Source organism: Hermetia illucens, chromosome 3, assembly GCF_905115235.1.
Source record: "Hermetia illucens chromosome 3, iHerIll2.2.curated.20191125, whole genome shotgun sequence".
Lineage (NCBI taxonomy): Eukaryota > Metazoa > Arthropoda > Insecta > Diptera > Stratiomyidae > Hermetia > Hermetia illucens.
This window is the reverse complement of record NC_051851.1, coordinates 161447605-161473700: the sequence shown is the minus strand read 5'-3', so window position 1 is coordinate 161473700 and position 26096 is coordinate 161447605. Positions and strand designations below refer to the sequence as shown.

At 42.3% G+C, this 26096-nt stretch overlaps 1 protein-coding gene across 1 annotated transcript in view; it reads left to right on the top strand.

The window, feature by feature from the left end:
- The first annotated feature begins 608 nt into the window (after positions 1-608).
- The window catches only part of LOC119651059 (cGMP-dependent protein kinase, isozyme 1), an 82846-nt gene continuing 57358 nt past the window's right edge, over positions 609-26096 (top strand). The window contains exon 1 of the mRNA XM_038054388.1: positions 609-1413. The gene's annotated coding sequence lies outside the window, so the exon portion shown is untranslated. The remainder of the gene's footprint in view (positions 1414-26096) is intronic.

Sequence of the window (26096 nt, the reverse complement as noted above, 5' to 3'; positions counted from 1 at the left end):
CTGCTTGACTCATTGGGGAAAACTATTCCGGCCACCAACTTAATTTTTAACGATGTCGAGGCACCCATCAAGGTAAATTCAAAATTTTCAGAAATAGCCACGGAATACAGAGGTATCCTACCCTAATAAACCCAATAACTATTAGCCCCCTCCTCGCTATGGGAAACTTCCGAAATTTCCAGCCACTTACACTTGACCAAATGATTGTATCTATCAACTCCCTCATCAAACAGCCCCCGTCAAAACAACCAGCTAGCCTGGCGCAAGCATATGTTTAGCCGCATTTGTTACACATAACACTTCGTCCACACGCCATCCAGCATATTTAGCATATGAACCGCAGAACGGCTGACTATCCCAGCAACAAATTGCTAAATAAAAGCTCCATTTGTTTACAGTCGAATCAGGAGAGAGTTAGATACGGAGCTACTTGCTAACTATGGCGACTGTATATGCCGCGAACGTTTGACTTGACTAGGCCCGAAATGTAAATAACGCTCAACGTGTGGAGCATAAAGCGCTCCAATCAAGGTAGATTGGTATGGGAGAGATAGGCAATATTGGCCCCAGTACGTCTTTCAGTAGTCAAGCCAGGCACATATAGTAAGTATCAGTTCTTTAACGTTCTTACTACCGAGCGGATCAGACCTCATGCGTTTGGGGGTAACAATATAGGCAGAGTGGCGCTACCGTTTCAAACCATCTAACGAACAAAGTGTTTTGAATCTCAATCTAATTATCGTATTGGCGCAAACAATATGGTCCATGCAGATTCGGATTGTTCTCGGCTTTTGGAGACTCGTACTACGGAAGATAGCATGATGTATCTATCGAACTCACTTACCCTCTTAATTGTGCTAATTGTCTAAATCAAACTTATTTTCGGAAACCTACGCATTTGGGACAACTCTTTCCTGATCCAGATTAGGTGCAAAACAATCCAAATAGATTGTTTTTGAGGAATAAAACTATCTGAGGTTGTACACATCTGTAGCTGAACCTAGATTTAGCTACAAATATCTGAATTAGTAGTACTTGTACTCGGTAGAAGTGTGACCTTTGGGGTGTCTACTGATCTTGATACGGATTGTGTAATTGTTATTTTCGTAAATATTTAATGCAGTCATATGTGATCCGAATTGATAATGTGGTCATAGTGGATCAAAAAACTCGCAAAAACTTCCAAAACGTGATAGTAATGTTCATTTCTTGATGGCCATGGATTCGTCCCTTATTACGTGCTTGCAATTTGATTGGTTCCATGTTGGTGTGCTTATTGGAAACGGTGAATAACATTTTTGAATCTTAATATCTAAACAGTGGCTAGTGTCGTCAGAAAAGTTGATTATACCAGAACGGATTCATTATGAAAGGATTTAAGTGCAGTTTTCAGCTTCATTTATGAAAGTAGACGTAAGTATTCCGAACACACTAAAAAGGGTCGAAATTGATTTCTTTTTTCTCGAGTATCTGTATCTAGACCTAAACCAAAATCTATCGCTTTCCACGAGAACCTGATTTCAAAAATAATTTGCAACAATAAATTGTTACGTCCCCAGTCAATGCATAACTTTTATGGATGCCAGAGCCTTGGGCTTCACTCTAAATGCAAAAAAAGTTAAATTATAGATAAATAAAATGCACCCACCCCCAATCGACTATGCATATAAGTTTATTGTTTTGTACTTTATGAAACTAAGGGAGATGGTGCTAATTGCCTTTAACGTCGGCCTAAGTAATCTCCCTGTGACTAGAACAAATTTTCTGTAATCTCTAGAAGTCCTCCTACCCCTTTTCTAGCCTCCTCACAGCCTAGAATCAACAGTCTAGAAACTGATATTGCACAGACAAACAAACGTGTGTAGAAAGCTGTGTACATTTATCTGTATCTATCACATTTTATCTGTATTCTGTGTATCACAAAAACTGTTAGTGTTAATTCTTGTTTTTACATCTTATCAGCGGAATATATTGTGGTTATATTTTGATACACTTTCAACTTTTTCTCGCCTTTATTGAGGGCTATACATTCATCACATTGCGTATGAACGCCTTTCAGAAAGTATATAAAATTCACGTATCTACGAATATACTATAAATTACCTATGACTGTATCTTTAGATTCAGATAATATGCGGATGCTATTTATGTGCATTTGTTCATACGTACTCTTATAAATATCTAAGCTCATCTAGCGAGGCCAAAAAAAAATGCCGATAACATAGTATAAAGTTTTATCAAATACATAGTAACTGCTGGCCCTGGAGAAGGAGAAAAACTGTGTGAGTTCTGGAGTCCACTGTTTAGATACCGCATCTTATGATGTTATGTCTTGATATAAAATCACATTCAACTCTTTGCCAATTTAAATTCTTAATCCCAGCGAAAAGAGTTAAAAAATATACTATCGCATTACGACCATTCCTCCTTGAGCTATTATCATTTTCAGGCTTTATTTCTTTAATAAAGAGGTTTTAAGAATCTCGGGGACCTCTACTTTTTTATCCCTGTTCGGCTCTTTTCTTCTAACAATACTTACTTTCACTGCAATCACTCCTATCTGATTCTTATCTACGAAGATTCCAAGTCAATTGTTATAAGGTTATGGGACCAGCCAGTTGACCGGGAAATTAATATCGACATTGAAGTCGTTTATGGGATTGGAGGCAACACTTATACAACCCTGTGACTGCTTTCTCTTCTTGTTCAACCTTTGTCCTGTTTGCTAGCGGGATCGACCCACCTAAACTGTTCTCACCCCTTTTCTAAGTCATAGGTATGACCCGGGTGGAACTGAGAGGCTATCAGATCACCATCTAACGTATCAAGCCATCTGTTTTGTCGGCTTTGGGCCGTTTTCCATCGACTTCGAGGTTGGGACCAATCTAACCAGTGCATTTTCGTTGGTATGGTTCGTGGTTACCACATTGGGTACAATCCCATTCATCGATCACCGATCGCCAACAACGCCTCAGATAGAGATTGACTTCACGCTCAAGATCCTTGGCTATCGTAAACGGACTATGATAGGTTCCTGGAATGTGCGCACGCTCCTTGACAAAGGTAGCAGGGGTCCTCAGAATTCTCGCTTTCTCCAACTCAAGCACGAACTCGAACGATATAAGCTGGACCTTCTGGGTCTAAGTGAAGGAATATGGTGGACATCTGGAGATTATTCCTCTCCCTCTTCCGGCTATGTACTTTTGTTTTCTGGAAAGGCGAGTGGTGGCACACGCGAATACGGTGATGACTACCGTAGAGCGAGGAATTGTCTCTTGGATGTCCGTAACAGGTGAGGTACTGACATCGAACTCTAAAAAGATCACCATCTGATGATCGTTTTTGTTCACTTGTATGCCACTTCACGCAGAATGGGAACATCCACCACTTATATGATCCTATCGCTTAACAGTGGCAAAATTTTCTTTCTGATCGAACGGCAAATACCCTAAGTAACCCACCTGAGAATATCGATGAGAATTGGGCTAAGGGGCGTCATAAGATTTGGATCTGGGATCGATGAACGAAAGGGGTTGAAAGCTCTATTGACTACTGCGAGTGATGGCGGGCGTGACGCGCTCGAATTCCCATACCGAACGAAATCCCGACAAGCTCAGCATAGCGTGTGCCGTGGCAAAGGTAGATTTGCTATTCCGCTGGTCAGAAAGCTGGAAGATGCCGCAGAATGCAATCATTTTAGAAGTGTACACATCACAAAAAGCTTGCATCTAGTCGCAAATCGTTCGACAGTCCCGGGAAGCCCGTTAATGGTCGACTTCTTATCCACGATGATGAACAACTAAAGGGGTGGAGAGGATATTTCACCACGGTCCTAAACCGTACTACATCCGGTGAGGTTCCTCCTCTTATGGATGAAATGGCTAGCCACCGTAACATGGGGATGCAGACTGTCCCTCCCCTCCAAGAGAAAAGAAATAATTTCGGCCATCAATGGATTCAAACAGTGTAAAGCCGCTGGGCATGACAGTCGCTTGACAGAGTTGTTTATCACCTGTGGTTACTGAAAATTTGCTACTTCTACTTGTACGGAAATCTTGGAAATCCGAGACCTTTCCCAGAGAGTGAGGGAAGGGGATGATCGTTAGAATTCCAAACAAGGACACCCATTTTGAGCGTGATAATTGGAGGGGTATCTGCATCACCCCTACCTTCCCAGGGATTATAGTTAAAATAATCCTGGAACGCATCAGGGAGCATCTCAAAAACTTGATCGACAGAGGGCAGGCCGGTTTCCGTTCCGGATCCTTCTGTATTGACCACATCACCCTACGGATAATTTTGGGACAGTGCACGAAACTTAGATCTTTGGTTCCCTTTCTCTTCGTCGATTTCGAGAAAGCTTTATACAGCATAAACAGGGAGTGTATTTGACGTGTTCTACACAGAAGGGGCATTTCGGTGAAATTATAATAATACCGATTATAAGGGCGATATATGATGGCAAAAAAGGTCACGTGCTTCACCGAGGCAAAATCTGAGAGGATTTTGATGTCCAAAGCGGAGTCCGCCAGGAATGGAGGAAGCCTCAAACCCCTTGACTACGCTGATGCCTTCTATTTGCTCTCTCAACGGGTCTGGATCTTTGTGCTAATGGCTCTGGATTCAGAACGAGAGAGAGAAGAGTTGTACTGTAGATAAGCACTAACAAAACCAAGGTTATCGCACTGTCCCTATCTGCATTAACGGACAGGGGATAGAATGCGTAAATTCATTTGAATATCTACGAAGCGTAGTTTCTACCGGTGGTAGTACCCAACAGGTTGTTATCCGACGCGTCAACAGCACTTTGTTCCTTTTCGCTACCTTATCTGAAATCTGAAAATGCAGTTATCCCCACACCAAGATCAAGTTGAGGTTGTTCTGTGCAATTGATCTTACTGTGTTGCAACATGGGAATAACACGTGGAAAGTGACCCCCGCGTTATTCAAAAGCTCCAACCTTTCGTCAACTCCAGTCTGCGTCGTATCATCACACTGGCATAATACTGTTATAAACGAAGAACTAGATAGGCGCACAGGCCTGGCATTCGTACGCCATGTGATCGGAAGGCGGAAGTGGCAATGAATAGGCCACACATTAAGAAGTGTGAAAATTGCATTGCTGGCTACACAATGCAGGGGAACCCACTCTCCCAAGAAGGCCGACGAGTGGGTCGCCACAAAGGCACTTTGCGCAGAACAATAGAAAGGAGTGAAGGCGCACTCTGATGCCCGATCCTCCCCGATTCTTAGATTTCTTAGAGATTTCCGAATGAAAGCGTGGATATATGGGTCCCTTTTTTGCTACTTCCTACATCCTACATGTCTTTCATTCCAACATTGTTTAGTTACCAATGTTTAGTTTCATCATCATCATCAACGGCGCAACAACCTGGTCTAGGCCCGCCTTAATGAGGAACTCCGGACATTCCGGTTTTGCGCCGAAGTCCACCAATTCGATATCCCTAACCTATTGGAGGATGTCCCTTATCGAAATGAGTTTTACGGGACTAGGGAAGAATAGGGAAATAGGGGAAAGGAAATCCTCAAATTAGAAGTGTCTAGAGAAAACAATAAACAAATAAAAGAAAACAAAACCAAAATGCAAGGCTCTAGAAAGAATTAGATAAGAAGATAATAAAGAAAATGAATCGTTTGTCCCGTTCATAAGCGGGATCGGCTCATCGTGATCGGTTTCGCCACTAGGTTCTATCAAATTCCTGATCTGAATGTATTGTCGAAGTTTTTAAATCCCCATCCAGCGTATGAAGCCACCGTTGTTTTGGCCGGTTTTTTGGTCGCTTACCATCGACTTCGATGTTCAGACCAATCTTGGCAAGTGAATTCTCGTTGGCGCGAATTACGTAACCATACCTCTCTCGCAGGTTTTCCACGACCAGTGCAACCTCATATCAATCGCGGATATCTTTATTTCGGATGCGAATAAACAAAAAGGATAAATTAAACAAAAAAGAAGAAACATACACGAATTCAGACCCTTTCCCCTCCTCCCAGAGCTCCAAAAGTGAGGCTAACTGAATCCGACGTCCCCCACTCTTTCGCAAAAGGCACCTTCAAAGCCAAAGAAAGGAAAAATTAGTGCAATTGAAACGAACCGCAAATAATAATCAACGGAATCGGTGCTGACCAGCTATCAGATTCCAATCTTTTTATATGCTACTGCAGTTACCATTCTCTCTAGTTTTTCTTACCTAACTCGTCAATTCTCGTTTTCGGAGCCCTTACCACGTTGGCAGGCACCCTGTCTGGATAGTTTTTTTGATTCCGCTGCATACACTTTTCAAAAGGGACGTTTTTCCTTTTATAAATTCCCTTTTTTCTCTGGCAAATTCTCGCTGAAGCACACGCTAGTAATCTTCTCGCCCAACATCAAAATTTCAACTGCCTCCACTCTCCAGTCCAGCTATTCCGTTGCCCACCGATCAGCCGGTCCCCGTTCCATTAATCCATGCGGGATCAGCATCAACAGCAACATACTCTGTTGTGTTGAAGTGTACGGCAGGTCATTCCCCTCAGCGACTAACAATGTACCCAATATTGGACATTAAATAATAATCGTTGGCGCAACAATCCATATTGGATCAGGGCCTTGAAGTGTGTTAGAGCACTTCATTCAAGACCGTAACGGTACACTACAGTGAACTGTAGGAGGCAACGTGGTCAGCATTGCGCTCGCCCGAGATTATTACCCTGATTTGACTCAGGTACTCATTCACAGCTGAGTCGACTGGTATCCGACGTCAAGTCACGATACAAATCCCACTGCCACCAGCGAGATTTGAACCGCGGCCTTCCGTATGACAACCCAGTGCTCTAACCACTGAGCTATTCGGACACACATTATGCCGTCTATAAAAAAAAACAGAATTTGCAATGTTTTATTTAAAATTGAACTATGAAATTTAAGGGAAAGGAGCCAGTTGCTGGGTTGTTTTAAAAAATTAGAAAATTAAATCTGTTGAAGTAGTAAGTATTATAATTAGATGAAGGACGGGATAGGAATTGTAAAATAAAGAGGGAGAATTGGAAAAACTTAAGGGGTAGAACAAATATCAGAATTTTATCCTGATATTACAAGAATATTATTGACTGCATTATTTCGTCTAATTGACCCCGGAAAAGGCGAATGGAATATCCCTCTTATCGCTAAGCCGCGGACACTAAAAGTTTTTATTCAATATAGATGCGCCCTCGATTATCATTTTCTGCTGCAGTTCTTAGTTTTAACGTTGGTATTTGAAGTTCAAAGGGAGGGAGTTCAACATGCGTATACTTAAACAGGGAGAGAATCCATTCAAAATAAAAAAAAAATCTGAGGAAAAATTATGGAATTTTGGCCTAAAAATATATTTTCATTCGAGTAAAATTAATGCTATGTAACACATCGTTCTATAAGTCCCGGGACTAGCGTAGAAATGGCGCTAATAATGCCATTTATATACCAAGGTTCAGAAGTACCAACCTTCAGATAAGATGTGCCAAAATTTGATGTAATTCGAAACATAACCAAGAAAGCTATAGTGGTTAAACTGACGCTACCTTTGCAATTGTGAAAAAATGGACCAAAACGAGTTTCGTGTGTTGATAAAACATTGTTTTCTAATGGAGAAAAGACACTGTTCAAGTTCAGCAATGGCTTGAAAAACGTTATTCGGACTCTACTCCGTCGAAAACAACCATTTGTCGGTGGTTTTCGACGTGAAACGCGGTCGTGCTGATACAAATGATGCGGAACGTTCGGGTCGGCCGAATGAGGGAGTAACTCCCGAAAACACCAAGCAAGTATTGAAAATCGTGATGGGTAACCGCAAAATGAAAATGCCCGAGATAGCTAGGATGGTGAACATATCAACTGGTAGTGCATTTACTATTTTGCACCAAAAATTGGCTATGAAAAAGGTTTTTTTCCAAATAGCTGCCGCGTTTGCTCACAATGGAACAAAAGTAAAAACGTATCAACGATTCGGAGAGCTGTTTGCCACTGTTTACTCGCAATAAACAGGATTTTTTGCGTCGATATGTGACAGTGGACGAAACATGCATTCACCATTTCACTCCGGGGTCAAGTCGGCAGTCAGCTGAATGGCGTACGACCGGTAAAAGCCGCCCGAAGCGTCCAAAAACACAACAGTCGGCCGGCAAAGTGATGGCGTCCGTATTCTGGGATGCGAATGGTATAATTTTCATTGACTACCTCAAAAAAGGAAAAACCGTCAATAGCGACGACTACAAGGTGTTATTACGTTATTGTGTTATAGCGAATTCACAGGCAAAAAGATACAAGAAAATTTAAAGGGTACGAACGACAAATGATTGCCTCAGACGTCATGTTAAGTACACACCCAGAGCAGTCCTTGGCATAGCTAAATATGAGATACACTATAAACGGGTTCTCCTGTGAGTTGAAATTAATGGAGGATGGGCAAGAACGGTAACTCCTATATAGCCTACAAGAAGAAAATCCTCTTCAATCTGATGTGACCTGGAATACTCAAACGAAATGATGATTATCTAAAATCAGAAAATAAATGTTTGAATTTTTAATTATTGCAGTTGTAAACTAAAAAAACACAACAAAGTATATCTAATTCTCCCAACTAATTGTATCAACATTTTTGTTGATAAACTTGCAAATATAAATATAATAGAATCCACTCTGCACGCTTTTTGAGCGTGGATGCTAAAATTTGCATGCAATCAAAATGTGATCATAAACTGAAGATCATTCATTACTATCAAACTGGGAAAATCACACTTTTTTTCACCCCTGCTGAATAAATACTACTATATCTCAGTAATTTGAGATATGTGAGCCCAACATCCTTTCCAAACGCGCGACGGAGAAAAGTCCACAATAGGATGACGATGATGCTCATTTCAAGATCATCATATTCCAACTTCCGTTTTTCATTAAGCGTACATGATGCTAGTGATGCTGATCCGTTTGAGCTAATGATGGTGACGATGGTGATGATCAGCATCGGACCACATCGCAGCCAATTGAAGATACTTGTGTCTGCACCAAACCCTCCATAAACAACTATCTCTGGCCAGTGTTTGTTTATTCTCAAGATGATCCTAGTCGATTTCAATCTAACTAGATACCGAGACGATCTAGGGGAGGCTACAATAGGTGGCTTTAACTTGATTACTTAAACTCTTGCGTCATAGGGCTAACATACATTGTTGCAAGTGAGTCTGAATAGATAATTGGGACTATTAATTCCTTCCTATGCAGCGCTAGGAGCCGTCGTACGTCTGGCGGGGGTGAAGGTGAATGGTTTAAGAATGAGATGGTGTTGCAGTCAGGTTCTTGAGGAAATTGTTGTAATACTCTTGGGATAGAATAAAGAATATCTGGATCACAAACATTGTAACTTCCAAATTGCATTAAGGGGAGACGCGATGATCAATTTGTTACTCTTGACAAATGGCTTAATGGAGAGCCAGTTCAGAGCTGGAAACCATTCATATATGAACAAACAAGTGGCTCACTTTCGAATCTTTTGGGGGACTATTGCGTGATTCATTGTTGAGATACTTAAACATATTAAGTCCTCCTGGTTTCGTAAACATACTCAAAAGGCGCGTTCCGGAAAATCTGAAACTCATTCCAAATATTATCATTGTCTTAAGAAAAGCTTTCGGTAAATATTTGCACTATTTTTACGTTGTTGTTGGAGCATGTGATGCAAAGCTGTACAAATGTGTGATGCCAGCAACAGCCAAATTCTGCTAAATACATAAACTCGTAGTACATATGGGGGCGGTATAATCACAATTTCAACTTTTATGGCCATAACTATCTGCACATCCTCATCTTTAAGTTCGGTATTTCCGCGTTCTGAATATGAGCTCACTCCAAATTTGAATTTATCGTTTTGTCGGTCCATTGATCTTGGGTGTGTTTAGAGTGAATAGATAATAAATCAGATTTAAGAAGTGGAAGCAGTACCTACGCTTTACGGGTTTTGTTGTTTTCAATACGGAATTGGTCTTGTTGATGGAGATTTTCCACTAGCGGAATATTCTGCACAGTAGTTTCTTACTATACACGTAATTTCAACGCTGGAAAATCAGAAATAAACAATTTAGAGCTGAATTTGTTGAGAAGGTTTCCCAAACTTTTTTAAATCGTCTAAAAAGTAGGAATTTAGAAGGACCTCAAAATAGACATATGATAAACGGAGATCCTATTCTTCTTCAAATGAAGACTCTTATGCTTGATTTCGCTGCTCAATCAGTGCGACAACCTCACATAATGCTGGTCAGTAAGGCTTGTATGCTCAACTATGTCGCGCATTTTTTTAAAATAAGCAAAAATTTCTTCAATTGACAATCAAAATGAGAGCATACGATGGATATAACTGAGGCTTTGACAGCTCCTTTGTGAGAAATGACCCCCACTGAAAACCAACTCTTTCTGATTAGTTGACCACCATCACTTAGATTTGTTAAAGAATCATTATGGGCTTTTCCGGTGTAACCGACAGGCCGAACTGTACGGGCTTTAAAGTAGTCTCGTTAAGGAGCTACGATTGTTGCTGAGGATGAGTGAAACACTGTTGGAGCCTCTCCACTGATAGTTAATGGAGGTAGCCGCAATTTCTGATGTTCGCAATAATGAGATCGTTGAGGTGTTGGACGTGTCGAACTGCGCAAGCCAGTAAAGGGACCGCGTCAGTCTGGACGCCGATCGTTTCAAGATATGTATCTATAGAGATAATACGATCATGGTTGTTAACATCTATAATATACTATTATCATTGCGTAAAATGATTCCATGGGGGCGAGAGTAAGGAGGCTAAAAGGACTTCCTGACGGCATCAACAGTCTTAAATACATGAGTTCACGTGATATTTTACGCAGCAACGCGAAATCTCTTCACGAAGGTGAAGGGACAATCGCCTCCATGACTCTGAGTAGAGGACGATTCACCGCGAACCCTGAGTGTCGTGTAGTAAATCATCTCCGCTGGAGAATGCACAAATCACCCTTAAAAGTGGTACGGGTTGCTCCCGCACATCCTCGGCTGTGGATGATAGCGTATAAAATATATTATCAAAATTCCCAAGAACTCGAGTAATTCGGGGGCATTTCGTTTTCAAACTAGGCGGCCTGGTCTCCTGCAGAGTTTAAAGGCGTCCCATATAAATTAATCCACCTGTTGATAAGAACTCCAGCAAGAATAACTACTTGCAAATCCAGAAGGGGCATCGCTTCCCACCGCCTAGTAAATCTACCCACAACAGTGAACCAATACCAGAAATCTTGACAGAGAGGAAGCTTGCTGTCGTCAGCGTGCAGATATTCGAACAGTTCTCCGACATGGTGAAGTTGTCCAAAGCCGTGGCGTGTCCAGTGATTAAAACTTCTACGTATGCCGAATCGAAATAACTTTGAGGAGGCAGGACGTGTGGTTGTCTAGACGGTCGGGTGTAGGAAATTATGAAGAGCTTCGGAAGCCACACATCACAGAATTGATGGTAGACAGGACCTAATTATTCACATAGAACTGTCGCGGGAATTGGACTTACCATCAATTATCTGGTGATCTGTTAAGGTTCCTCATTCCCGCCTTAAGGTGATGCATTATAGATCGAGATTGCGGGCATGGAGGCGGTATTGACGCAAGCGAGCGCATCAGCAGCCACGTTATCTCCTCGAGAGCCAGCTTTGTGCTAAATAATAATATTAAATCCTGCTGGCACGCCTGCCTGGACTTATGGTCGATGTAGATCATGAATGATCTCCCCAAGAAAATTTTATTCTATATTTTTTTACAGGTAGTGAGTAGCTCGCCATCGTTGGTGTTTCAGTTTCTCGATAACGATAAAAGCTAGCGGGATACCCCGCTGGTATGGAAAACGCCTTCTCCAGGTCTATAACCGAAAAGATGTATACCTTTAATATCTGGTCATCCAGGCCTTCGGTAATCGTAAGGGTATGGCGATCCGAAATTTGATAAGCGTTCATTCGCTTGAAGCCAACCTTGATACGCTAAGCTACGTTATCGTCCGAGCTATAGAGAGCTCATCTACTGGACATAGCCGATTAACCCCTACGACCGGAAATTACTTAAACTCTTCTTTGCCTCCAAAGGCGTCCGGAAATCGGTGCGACAGTTCCACAGCTAAGAGATCTATTCGTGTAAGGTCATGTACAACGCTGTGGTATTTAATGCTTATATTTATGGGAAATGAGTAATCGTGGCTGGTGGTGGAAAGGTTATATGTTGGGGTGGAGTCAAAGCTATAAAGCCCCTCGATGTGAGGCCAGTGGAGGCGCCGACAAACTGTTGGCCTCAAAAATCAACCAATAGATTTTTGGAGAAGAGAAAATTCGTACCTATAATGGACAATCGAAAGGTCGACGTAAGCTTAGATTGAGTTGAAGGCTGTGAGCGCCGTAGATAGCTACCAGTGAGGATTTCGCTGCCATGAGCGTGAGGCAGTGGTGGAGTCACTTCCTTTTCAGAGCTGCTTTCAAAAGGAGTGGAGAGACGGAATCGAAATCAACTAGAAACTGAATGTGCGGATTTTTGTCGAACTTGACAGGCCATTTTCTGAGAGAAGGGGGATTACATTTGCATGCGTGATTGTCGTAGACACTTCGGAACCTACAAAACCTATCGTCGTCTGCACTAGTAATTGTCGACCTATCGTCTGGTTGTCTCTGTGCTCTTAGTCTGAGGCGAGGTCTTTTCGTTCGAGTTTATGTTGTTCATGTTCGTTGAGAATTTGCGTAAATGTTGATCTGTAAAGTTTATTAACCGCCTGAAATTGTCAGCCTTAAAGAAATCATATTTGACAGCTTCCAGTGAGTTCATGTATCGGCGATCTCTCCAACGAGGACTGAGACGACGTAAGTCAACTTGTTGACACACAAACGAATTTTATGTTTTTGTATTGCGTTGATTCTATTCTCACAAAACTGCCTTCTGGAAAGACGACAGGTGTAAAACCGAACCAGCCATAAGTTGGGCCGAGTGTGTTTCTTTTACTAACTGTTGACCGGTTCATAGGGGACTTCCTGGTCGCATCATCGTTCTGATCGTCAGTGAAGAGTTTTGTGCTGTTCAAAACCTCATCTTCACTAATATATATATATGGTTTTTGTAACCTCCCTAGCGAGAGAGTGGGACTCTATACAGCCGGATGGCTCAATGATTAGAGCACTAAGCTATCGTAGTGGGATTTTTATCGTTACTGAGTGTCGGATACCAATCGACTCAGCGGTGAAGGAGTACCTTAGTCAAATCAGGGTAATAATCGGACACGATCACAATGTTGACCATGGCGTACATACAGTATATGAATGAAATGCTCTAACACAATTTAAAGCCCAGATCCAACTAGATTGTTGCGCCAACGATTATTAAACTCCTATTCGGGGCATAGGTCATCAACCGCATCGGTGTCACGCAACCTAGTTCTAAAATGACCCATTCGTCGGTCATCTCATGCTAGTGGATTTCATTCCATGACATGGCAGCAATGAAGTTGTCTCCTTTTCTTAACTGCTACTTCCGCCTTCTCATCAATCCGTCCAAGAGTATCCGGCTCGTTCACCAACCCAGTTCCTCATTAGGTGTTTTGTTGAGGATGCAAAGGCAACTCATCAGACGCTGCCTCACCCTGGACGAACCGTCAGTGAACCTTTTTTAAAAAAAGTTAAGTGTATAACTCAAAAAAATTCCAGATTACGGCGGTCTGCACGGGGCACTGACCTATAGGGTACCATGCCGCTAGGCTCGGCTTACCCTACAACTCGCATTGCCGAAGCTGCGGATAAGGAAGGGAAACCCTCATGAACTTTCTCTGCGATTGCCCAGCTCTGGCTAGAGTCAGGCTGCAGACACTGGGTAAACCATTCTTTGGGGACCTCAGAGAGATTTCTAGCTGCAAATTGCTTCTCAAGTGATCCGGTCTGTCATCAAGTGGATACGGATTCAGGACTTCCTGCATCCTCAACAAATAATTCACTTCGACCTTGTTTAGGTCTGAACATACGACGAATTTCACTTCAATATAATTGCACTCATGCCGTGTTTGTGATTACATATAAATGGAGCGATTACAATATGTCACCACTTTCGGTCATGCTACTCGCAGGTCAAACACAATCGTTCAAGGATTGGAACTTTCGCATAAATTAAAGTGGCAAACACTGAAAACACCAAAATTAAATGAACTGAAGAAAAACTCTTCACCTGAGTTCGGAGTTAACTGAGATCAAGGCTCTAGTGTTTAAGAGAAATAAATCTAAAATTTTGACACAAAAAAATAACAGCATGACCACGCGGTGTAAGGGGGGGGGGGGATCCAGTGGTGAATGAGAGATGGAAGATCCACGACGAATCACATCTTCACCTGAAATACCCACATCAAATCGTACGTGGCGTTGTTAATTTCATCCTTGTTGTCACGGCAAGTGTCCAAATAAAAATCCCTGAATCCCCTTCGAATCAACCCACCTCCAAACAACAGAGCGTTCATTCCCCTCCCTGTGATTAATTCGTCACGTTCACAGATCTCGACCGCAATTTCCCAAGTCATGTTCGAATGAAAGACTGACATTGCCGGTACTCATTTATTAGATGAGCGTTACCAAATTTTTGAAAATCTTGAAATTAACAAATTTGTAAAGGGAGTTTTTATGCAGAAATAATTAAACATTAACCAAATTACGAAGAAGAGATGCTCAAATAACTGCGATCCAACTAGCCAATGTTCCCGCTACATCTCAAGCATCCCACCCAAGCTATAGATAATTTCAAGATCCATTGACTTTACCTCAGCCAGAGAGAATCACATGCACATATTAAACATCACAAAAAAGTCCTAACCAAGTAACAAAAAACCAGTCATTTTTAGAAGAGATTTTTAAAGATAACAAGGAAACAGGTGGTTGCTAAGCGATCAACAGGTATCAGAGAAGAGGAAAACGTGTGACAAAGAGAAAGGAGCAAAGAGACTCTTTTCCTTGAACAATTTAGAAAAATACCCATTTGAATACTTAAGTATAAACCAGGCAAGCAAGATATGGTATTTGAAAGATATTTACTCAGTCGTAAAGTAATTCTTCTAGCTCATCACCTATTCTTTTCGATGGCATGTCTGATGAGAAACGTCGACGACTGCACCATCGAAAGACTTCCAACAACCTGCTAGTTCTCCTCCATACGGGGCCGGTTTTAACCACCCATGGGTTGACCGAACCCCGGTACCTCTCAGTCTTGATGACTGTCAGAACATATAGGGGGCCCAATATAGACTCGGATCACTATCTCGATGACATGGTGCTCCGAGCTCGAATAACAACACCACCCAGAATCTCCTCTAACAATCAGGTGAGAGTTAACACTGAAGTCATCCACAACACAGCCCTCCGCATAAGGGGCAATTGTATGCCGCTATAACTGCAGTCAATAGAGATCCTGGAGAAAAAGCATCAACAAATGATCTTCACAATCACCTGAAGAATGTTATCATAAATACAGCCGCAAACATACTTGGCCTCAGCCGCAAAAAGAGTCGGAAAGGCTGGTTTGATGATGAATGTAAGCTAGCAACGCAACGGAAGAATGCTGCATACCGAGTAATGTTCCATTCTCAAATGACGCGGACATGCGTGAAGACTTATCACGAACTCCGGCGAGAGGAGAAGTGACTCCACAGACGGAAAACAGAAGTCTGAGAGAACCAACAGGTCTGTGGGCTCGAAAAGTACAGGGAGCAACCGCACCAGGCGCGGAAGTTTTACCAACAAGCAAGCAGGATGAAGCTTTATACACCTCGATGCTCATCCTTCTGAGACAAAGAGGGAAATCTGATTTCCGATAGAATGGCCATATTAGAGCGATGGGTTGAGTACTTTGATGAGCTACTGAACAACCAGAACGTCGGCGAGTTGGAGGTCCCGCCAACTGAAGACGACGGACAAATACTGCCACCACCAAGTTTAGGAGAAACAGTCCGTGCAATTCATCGGCTAAAAAATCATAAGTCGCCTGGAGCCGATGGAATTAAAGCCGAATTGGTTAAATATGGAGGCGACCAATTACATCAAGCGGTTCATCAACTTATGCTCAAGACAATGAAGCATTATCTGTCTCATTCATAAAAAGGGAGATATCACACAGTGCAGCAATTATTGAATTTTCACGCTGTTGAGTACCATCTATAAGATATTCGCCGCTATCTTGCCCAGGACATCATTGGTTCATACCAAAGATCCTTCACTCCAGACAAATCAGAAACAGATCAGGTTTTCTTTCTGCGGGAAGCGATCGAAAAACTGTTGGAATATGGACATCAATTGCACCATTTTTTCATTGACTTTTAGGCCGCCTAGGTAAAACTGTACACGGTCATGAGAAAATTCGGTATACCAACCAAAACTATAAGACTGACTAGGCTGACCCTGACCAATGTGCGAGGCCAGATAAAAGCGGCAGCATTACTCTCGAAACCATTCAACATCAACAACGGTCTAAGACAAGGGGATGCTCCATCATGCGTTCTTTTTAACCTAGCCCTGGAGAAAGCGTTTCTCTTCAAGTTCACCCAACTATTGGCTCACGCTGACGATATTGACATTATGAGAAGAACAACCCGAGATGCATAGTCTACCTTCATCCAAATCGAGCAGGCGTCAGATTTCGAGGTGCACATAAATGAACATGGGTAAGTTAGAAAAATTGCGAACTCTTGGCCGCGTTCGAGAGAAGAATCCTCTGAAGAATTTTCGGCCCCCTACATGAGGATGAAAAATTTTGTAGCCTACATAACGACGAAATCTATGAGCGACACCTTGCCTGTCTGATTGTGAATAAAATCCGACTCAACAGGTTGCGATGGGCAGTTCAGCTATACCGTATGGGTGAGGATGATGAAGCCCGGAAAATCTGTAAGGGCAATATCTAGGTAGAAAAAGAAGACGAGCCAAACCCTGCCTAAAATCGAGTGATGACGCAGGTCAGGACACTAAATATCTTTTAGCGATATCGAATTGGTGGACCTCGACGCAAAACGGGAGTGTCTGAAGTTTCCTTATTAAGGCAGGCCTAGACCGGATACCGGTTGTTGCGCCGTTAATGATGATGAAATAGTACTTCAGTTGATTGATAGTAAAGCTAAGTTTCGCGCAGGGTTTGAACTGGACCGATGGAGTACCGCTTTAAATGGCTGGATTGCAGTGTTTACTGTGGTATACAGTGATGTTGCGGGAAATATAAAAACATAACACTCGGGTAAGTAGACAGTGAAGAGATGCAGAGGAAGGTCCAATGAGTGTTTGATGATGTTGAATTACAGGGCAGAACAAGTATAGAAAGAGAGGGTTGGACTAGGAAACGTTATTCAAAGGAATTGGAAAACTAGGATGATTAGGTCATCGGGAGATTTAAATCCCCACAGAGGAAGATAAAAAACTGCCATAAAATTCTTCATCCAGGTGATAGTGACCAGCACAAAGGAAGTATACACAAGAAACAATTATCGAAACGAAATTGGGCGGGAAGACACGTAAGGTATAACTGAAGCCAGAGAAGAACAAAATGAGTTCAACTGCAATTGAGACTCCACACCCAGTGAACTTGTTTGATACAGCTTGGTCTCTATCATACCGATAAATGAAGGAAGACGGCACTAGACTAATAGCAAAGGTACTAAGATCCTGTTCTGAGCAGCACCAGTTTGAAGAAATGTGTTATATACCTCACGACACGCCAATAAACTGGGTGCGGTCCAAAGAAGGACAACCCTTAGTGAGTATTAAAGGTTTAAGTCGCGCTCAAAAAAGGTTCGCTTGAGACACAAGCTGGTCGTTGTTATCGGGAAGTACACCGAGATAAATTATAACCTTCCCCTATCGTCAGCCCCTCAACAGGTTAAAATAGGACACTTCGTCTTATTGGCCATTGTGGTGATATCCTGGAGGACCCACAGCACGTATTCTCCCACTATTGGAGAGGAAACTCGAGGTGAAATCTGAACATCAGGAAATCTGGTGCAGAGAAGGGTCGCATGTCAGGAAGATTGGCATATAATCAAGTAAAAAAGGAAAGAGAAGGGTAAAAATATATAATATAAATATAAATATTTTTGACGATTTTTGATAAATATATAAATAATATTTTATAGAGGTTCCGCAGGTCAGTGGAAGAGTGGGAGGTGATTTTAGTGGGTAAGAGTCTTCTCAAAAAACAAAGAGACTGACTGACTGTAAGCCAATTTTATTAAAAAAAGGGGCAAAGGGCCTTATTAAGTGTTGCACTGGAAGAGGAAAAGATACAGGTCAGGATTGTTTAAAATGTCCCGAGGCAAGTGTATCTAAAACTGATTTGCAAAGGATGGGTAAAGCAGACATTGCACAATGCTTGAACCAGATGAAAGTCTTCTTTTCACTAATCTGTACTCTCCATTGTGATGCATGCCTTCTCCCGGACGTTTAAACGTTGTGCCAAACAGCTTGTGACATTCCTTCCGCAAGTCGACAATACATGGAAGGCTTGTCGCGGCTAAGTAGCTTGCACGGCATGGGAGTTCCGCAGGCTGTCGTTATCAGATTCATCATTGAATTTCTTTAGTGCCCTCCAGTGCGACTCTGCCTGCTTCAAAAGCTTCGATGGATCCCCCAATGTTCACCTTCGCGACGTTCCATTCGCAGTAAAAATACCGGGCTGATGCACGCCGACAAATAGCGTCTGCTACTTCGAGAATTCGCCACCTATCCACCGACGGTACTAGTAATTCCTGGGCACCGTTTGCGTGAATACGGAGTTTAAAACTACGATCCCGATTGTGGCCGAGATGGGTGGGGCATGCTTTATTCAAGCGTCCTGTCATTGAAATCACCCCGTTCCAGGATGTACCCCTCCGTGACCAAAACGGCGTCTCCCAGACCATCAACCTCGCGTCGAAAGCCAGGCATGGTCTCATTCGGTTTATGTAAACGCTAAGTAGTCATGAGGTGATGGATGCTGCAGAAAGCCAGCCTCATTGTGGCATTCAGATCACCCATTATTCTCTCCGTTTAAATTCAATTTAAATTCACCTAAAGCCTTGGGGGAATGTAAAATGAACTTAGTACCCGCTTGCCCCAAAGTCAAGGGCTATTGGCAATCGCCAACGATATATCAGAGCCCGCAGTTGGTACTTTATTGCAACAGAAGAAAGAACCCTCCCAACCGAGGTGATATACGGAGTGCGATATGAGTGACACTTTCTTGATTGATTCATGAACGATGCTTATGTAGGGTTCCTCTGCAAGTTACACCACAAAAGATGGTTTACCATATGGCATTCTAAATTCTTTTTAAAGGTCATTTCACTTCTGGAACCCTTCAAGGTCATTACTTGACAGAGCTTAATAACATTCTAAAGTGTCGGCGATAGAAAGACCTTTACCTACCAGTTCTATCATAGATATTTTCGGTCTTTTGAGATACATAATTTAGATACGATTATCAAAGTACCATTTCCATTCAAACACAAAATTCAGCGCGAGCCAATCCCAAAAACCAGAACTGAGAAGCCCAACTAATCAAGGTGATCAACTTTGTCGTCAAAAATTCTACTGAATTGAGTAAAAGGTATCACATAGGAGCTACTATTTCTGGTATTATTATTCAGAGGCATAGTCATCACTCTACTTTTAATCCATCTTCAAATCTCAAATATCAATCAATCAAAATTAATTTCAACTAATGTAACATAAAGCAAAAAAATTTCTCCTCTGATAAGAAGAATTATCAACTTGCTATGGTATGTACAGTTTCAAAATGAATTTGCAATCTTTTTGTTGATCAAACACAAATTAAAATCTAGATACCTTGCGTGTATCTGATAATTGATACTGTTTTTATCGGATTCTCACCTTTATCACAGCGCGCTGAAACACGTTTCTTCCTCTTCTATATAAATAAAAAGAAAAAAAATTGTTATCTAAACCAAACACCTGAGAAACAAGAACTTATGAGCGCTTTCTTGGGTACAAACAGTAGCCAAATAAAATATTACAGGTGAAGACAACGTAGTTTCGGCTTAATCATCTTGTGCAATAAAACCAAGCAAACGAAATGGTTTCTCAAAGTTCTCTCTGATATCATCTTGGATAAATATATCTGTAATGTGACGCCAACAGGTATTCAAACAGGTATTCGGTTTGCGTGTGGTACATGGAAGAGGGTAGAGCGTGCGATCTTAACTAGATAAGTTCATTAATATTAACTACTGATTTCGGCCACTCGTGTCTTATATTAGCATCTCCAAGCCGTTGAGCGTCAAAAATCAATTCCGGATCATCTGCAAATACGTAAAAGTGCTCGCTAATAAAAGTATATTCGATATGACTACCTTGAATTATTTCAAGTAAATTAGATGTCGACTCCCCCCGAGAAAAACGTGAAAGACAAAATCTTCCAAAAAAAGATAAATCACTGTGGTGTCATCGATTCATTTCGTGACAAAGAATAGAAAATGCTCCAAAATCATTAAGAATTCCTCACCGTCTAATTGCTTCTGCAAACTGTTAAGTATCTTCTGTATCAAACTCGCATTAGATCTATCTCGGCTGCTAGACTCCAAGACAATGTTGCAAGATGGCAAGGTAGTGGTGAGATATCTTTTAGATTCTTCTGTATTGTATCCAGCACAATGTGGCGGATGATTTACATTATATACTCGTCCGTGATATTAAATATTGATTTAATATTTTCCGAATCAATTAGAACATGTGGAAAGGAAAGATTTCTACTGTTTATCGGGTCGCAGTGATTTCAATTTTGTTTGTGGAGAACAACAACAAAAAGTATCTGTGTTTGTTCTTGCAATAATCGATATCCGTGGAAAGGGTATTGGTTTCTAGGTAGACGTGGCTGTTTATCAGAATAAATTAAATAATTTGCTTTCCACGGGCTATTTTTACTTCGCCAATGTAACAAGATTCGTTAATTTGTTTATTGAACTCAGGGTTGGCTTTTTGCAATAATATTCTGTTTACACTACTCCATAACATTGTGATATTACCGACACTAAAATTAAAGTTAAAGTCGGAAGACGGAAGTTGCTCCTTCTGGCACGAACCTTGTGGTTTGCACTTTTGGAGAAATATCTTGGTGCACGGCTTTTCCAATTGCACTATTTTTTAAAACTCAGCTACCCAAGGTCAGTACTGGGACCCTTTCACTGGTTGCAGTGTAGCTATTAATTATAGTATCTCAAGCAAGCCAATACCGTTACGAACTCTAGTATATTCCCTACTTCCAAATCTTCCAACCTTGCATCTGATACTAAGTGTTCTCCCAGGTGCCTCGACACACTTTGCACAAGCTTGCCTAGGTGATTGTTTAGTGATGAGTGTTCCCACTATGATTCGAAAGTTCTCCTTGCTAAAGTTTAAGCAAACCTTTGTGCGCTTGGGTTCGTATACCTCAATAAGCACCCTGGACTGCTCCATTCCTAGTAGGCCCGCTCAGGATACTTTCCTCAACCGTTCCTCTTCATTTTTTAATAGCATAACCAGGAACCCGTTTCCAATTCCATAGAAGGGATCTGGCACGCGTAAAGGCGTCCTTGCTCCCTTCTTGACTAGTGCGTCCGCTGCCTCATTGCCTTCCAACCCAACATGGCCTGGAACCCAGAAAATCCAGACCTTGTCGAACGAGCCGATAGTATTCATACATCCCCATACCAGTTTAGAGTTCACCTGGTTGGACCTAAGTTCCTTGATCGCCGCTTAGCTGTCAGTCAGAATAGCAATGTTCTGCCTCCTGTAGTTCCTTTGGAGATTAATGGGGGCAGATCTGTCTATGTCTAGTGTACCTACCCATTGCCTCCAAGTATATTTTCCTTGGACCAATGGCCCCAGCACCCGCTCCCTCTGCGGTGAGGGATCCGTCAGTGTCCACGCGCTTCCAGTTTGCCTTGTTACTTCAACGTGCTTCAAACTAATTATGGAAGTTCAATGTCGTTGTAATATTATCCCTTGGTATCAATAATTTGGGGGACTGCCTAGAAAGAATATCAATCTTCCTTCGATTTAGATAGCTCTCCACGTCACTGATACCTGAGCCTTCCTGAAGATTGTACTCCTTTCCTGCATTTGTATGTGCAGATCGAGAGGGGTTAGTCCAAGAAGGACCTCCAGGGATGGTTTTGGACATGTCCTCATTCCCCCACTGATCATACACTGGCTTATGTGCTGAGTTCAGTTCTTTCTGCCAAGATTACCGCCTCATAGGTAATCAATGGCCCTATAAATTGCTGCAACTCCATTTTTTTCCTGCTATGAACCTACACGTCATCAAAGTTCTTGTAGCTTCCTGATGTTTCTGACATGCGTTTTCAAGAGTAATTTTTGATCTAGCGTAATTCCCAATTCTTTAAACTCTGTTTCTCGTTTCACCCCCATATCATGTAACCTTATGGCTCTCAAGTGATCAAGCTTACGTTTCCTAGTGAATGGTATTATGGTGGTTTTGACTGGATTGATACGCATTTCCACCTTCCTGCATCAAGCACTAGTAATCCCTAACCCGGTTTGGATTCTATCACATAGGGTATCCTCATATTTACCCCTACAGATTAAAACAATGTCGTCCTCGTAACCCTGGACCTGTAATAGAGGATCTGTTAGCCCGTTCAAGAGTTCGTCCACTACCATACTCCATATAAGCGGGGCACTATCACCGCTTATATGGCATCCCGTAGTACATCCATCTGCTGATACAGTTTCAGTTGATCATCCTGCCCGATAAGCATATTGACACTGATGTAGAGGATTCCGCTTTAGAACGTTAGTTCCAATATAGTTGTTTATGAACTTCTCCACCGTTTTGAATACGAATGATATTAGGCAAATTAGTCTAAAAGATTTAGGGTGAGAAAGAATCTTTTTACCCACATTCGGGATGAAGACCACTTTCGCTCGCCTCCGTGCTCTTGGTATATGTCCCAATTCTATGCTGCCCGCAAGAAGAGACTCTAAGGTGATTTCTAGGCCTTTCTGGATTAATGCTGAGAAGATGCCATCTACTCTAGATGATTTCAGTGGTTTAAAAGTTCCCACTGCCCACCTTACCCTGACTTCCGAGCATACCTCTTTTGCTAGTTTCCAGTTCTCCGTTCTTCACTTTTTATTCGTTGTTGCGGTGTCACGCAGAATGTTTTCGCCTGCGGCCATGAGGTAGGACTCCAGAAAATGAGTTCTGAGAAGCAGATGTACTCTGCCCTCCTTATTCCCGAGAAATGTATAATCCTCCTTCTTCAAAAAGACAGAAAATATTGCCCCTTCCTTGATTATAGCGTTGTATGTTTCTGTGGTTTATTCAATCCCTTCACAGAATTCCCTAAAGCTGTTCCATTTTTCTTCTCTGAACGCGTTGATATACGCAGTCAATACATTTTGATACCTCGGCCAGTCTCCAGTTCATTTTCTTCGGTTGAAAAGTTTTCATACCTCCGTTCTCATTCTGGCTAAGTTCCTATTCCACCAGGGTATATCCCTTGATGACTTAACTGTCATAGCCGGACAGCTGGCCTCATATACGTCAATGGCGACTTTGTCAAGGTTTTCCACCACTGTTCCAGTTCGCTTCTGATGTCGTCGCCCCCTTGAAGGTGAGCCATGTTGTTGCTCGGGTACGTTGCATACGAATCCCAATCCGTTCTCCTGGGATTCCTTTCCCTTATTCCGGAATTGCTCAGTACCATATGTCCCTCCGATAATAGCTATTAGTTTTTCCGGAATGCTCCTCCTGCGTTGAGCACTTGAAATCGTTGAAGACCAGGTGTTCCAAAATTATCCGTAGGGTGTTAATCTAGTCAATGCAGGAGGATCCCTAGCGGAAACCAATCAGTTTATTGATGCGTTCCAGGATGATTTGAACTATTATCTTTGCGACGGCAGGGAGCACGCAGGGACCCCTCCAATGGTTACACTCAAAGCGGATGTTGACAATCATCCCCTACTTCCATCTCTGAGAAAGGTTTCGGATTCCCCGGACTTTTGTACAAGTGGAACCGACCGATCTGCAGTAGCTGATGGTGCAGCGATAAATAAATCTACGGAAAGACCGTCAAGCGTAGGAATTTTGCTCCATTTTAGTGCATTGATGACCGAAATAATTTCCCTGCAGGCTGCAATTTCGTGGCAACGTATTCGGGAATTTAGTTTGCTCTTCTAGGTCAGACGAATAGGAGATCATTTTGAAGAACTGAAATGACGGCAAAATTATGGAAACGACAAAGAAAAGCCAAAATAGGAGCAAGTATTGCAAGTGGTTGTAATAGAATTGGAATTGCCGATCCAGGGTGCTGATGCTCCCGTTGATTCCTTAGTTCAATCCAATTTGGTGGTGTTCCCCTTATAGTACATGACAATTTTTGCAACTAAATCCCGCTTCCTTGCATATAATTATTCCTCATAAATAAGTTTCTTGCTCCAGAAAATCTATGACTGCTCAAGGTTCTGTAAATTACGAGAGCCTCCTGTCACCTCTGACTAAATTAAGTGGGTAATGAAGAACACAGCAACTGAGGTATTTTCTTCGGGAGGGCGGGAAAAACACAACGCAAGGATTATTTCGATTATTTCGGGTTAGACAAGAAACCATCACAACCGAAAACCCAGCAAAGCTTTCACAGCCGGTTTACCCACGTTTCTGTCATCATCTCTTACGGGATGCGCATGGAATAGTTCCCAGCTGCTGTCTATACGCTCGTCCTTAAGTGAACATGGTTTCAGCAGAGCTCCGACTTTTCGGGGTAACCGTTTACAATCGAATGGTCCCCATTCACTTCGTCGACTAGGTTCTGCAGTGAGCTTTGCTTTGGTTTATCAAGCTGCGTAGTCTCCTTTTCGCTGATGTCCACTCTGCCAAGCTACATGCTTTATCCCGAGTGTTCACGCTTTATGTCAAGGAGCGACAATCCTTTTGGAGCTCAGTAAATTCTGCCGTCCACCAATATACAGATGGTTTTACCACATCACAACACCCTCTTGGGCATGTAGATCCATAACTGAATTTCCAACAGCGTTAGATGCAACGCTACTACCCCGACTCTAGAAGTGATCTCCAGTTTCGACCAATTTCCTCGGGTTCACCTTCTTGACATTTCATATACAGGAAAAGGTGCGGGGTGGTGTGCAACGAGAGGTGGTATCAATTATTTTGAACGCGATGTATCGATGGTTGCTTGCCGAGAAGTCTTCCAGAATTCACCACCCGTCTACCTGCCGCACCACTGATTCCAATACGAAGGTTTCATTGGAAATAGCTCCCTAGCAGGCTGAGGTTTGGAATGGCTTTGAAGTAACATTTAAAGCTTCCTGCCTTGTTCCTGCCGCCATTACAAGAATTCCATTCCCATGCTCTGGCATTGAAGTTCCACACCCAAAATGGCGTCCAATAGAGCATCAAGCTTGCACCTATTAAGGCGGGTGCAGTTGCGAACTCAGATGACAGCGGTACCTGCCGCGGTGTCATGAAGTTGGGTCCTTGATTCGGCACTGTTCAATGATAAGCAGTAGATCAGCTTTTATATTCGCGCTAGCACCTCGATGCATACTGATCTGTAGGTGCGGAACATATTAACCTTTTTCTAATTCTGTTCTGAAGATTGTACACCGTCCCCAGCCGACAGCACGCTCACACCAAACTCACCACAATCACTGCAGAGATCAAAACTCTTCTTTTAGTTGCGAATACTCTCCTTGTTATCTACCTGGTCGCATATGTGGGACGCAGCCCTCCTTAAAGGTTAACAGTAGATCGTAGACGTGACCCCATAATCTAAGCATCTGGTGTGGTCGGACTATTCCCCCGTGATGAGTAGTTTCCTCCAGTGTTGTTCAGCAACTTCAGATTATTCCATTCCAGTCATTGGTCACTTCCGGACAGTCGTACTTGGCGGTCTGTACTTCTCTCTTTGCTGTAAGGTAGTCAAGATCTCTCATTTCCAGAAAGCACGTGGGTTCCAGGAAACAAACCAGTTCTTACTCTCCCAATGGCCTCTTGACCGCTGCGCAGAACATAAATTTGTTTTTTATCATTTGACATAATTCATCGG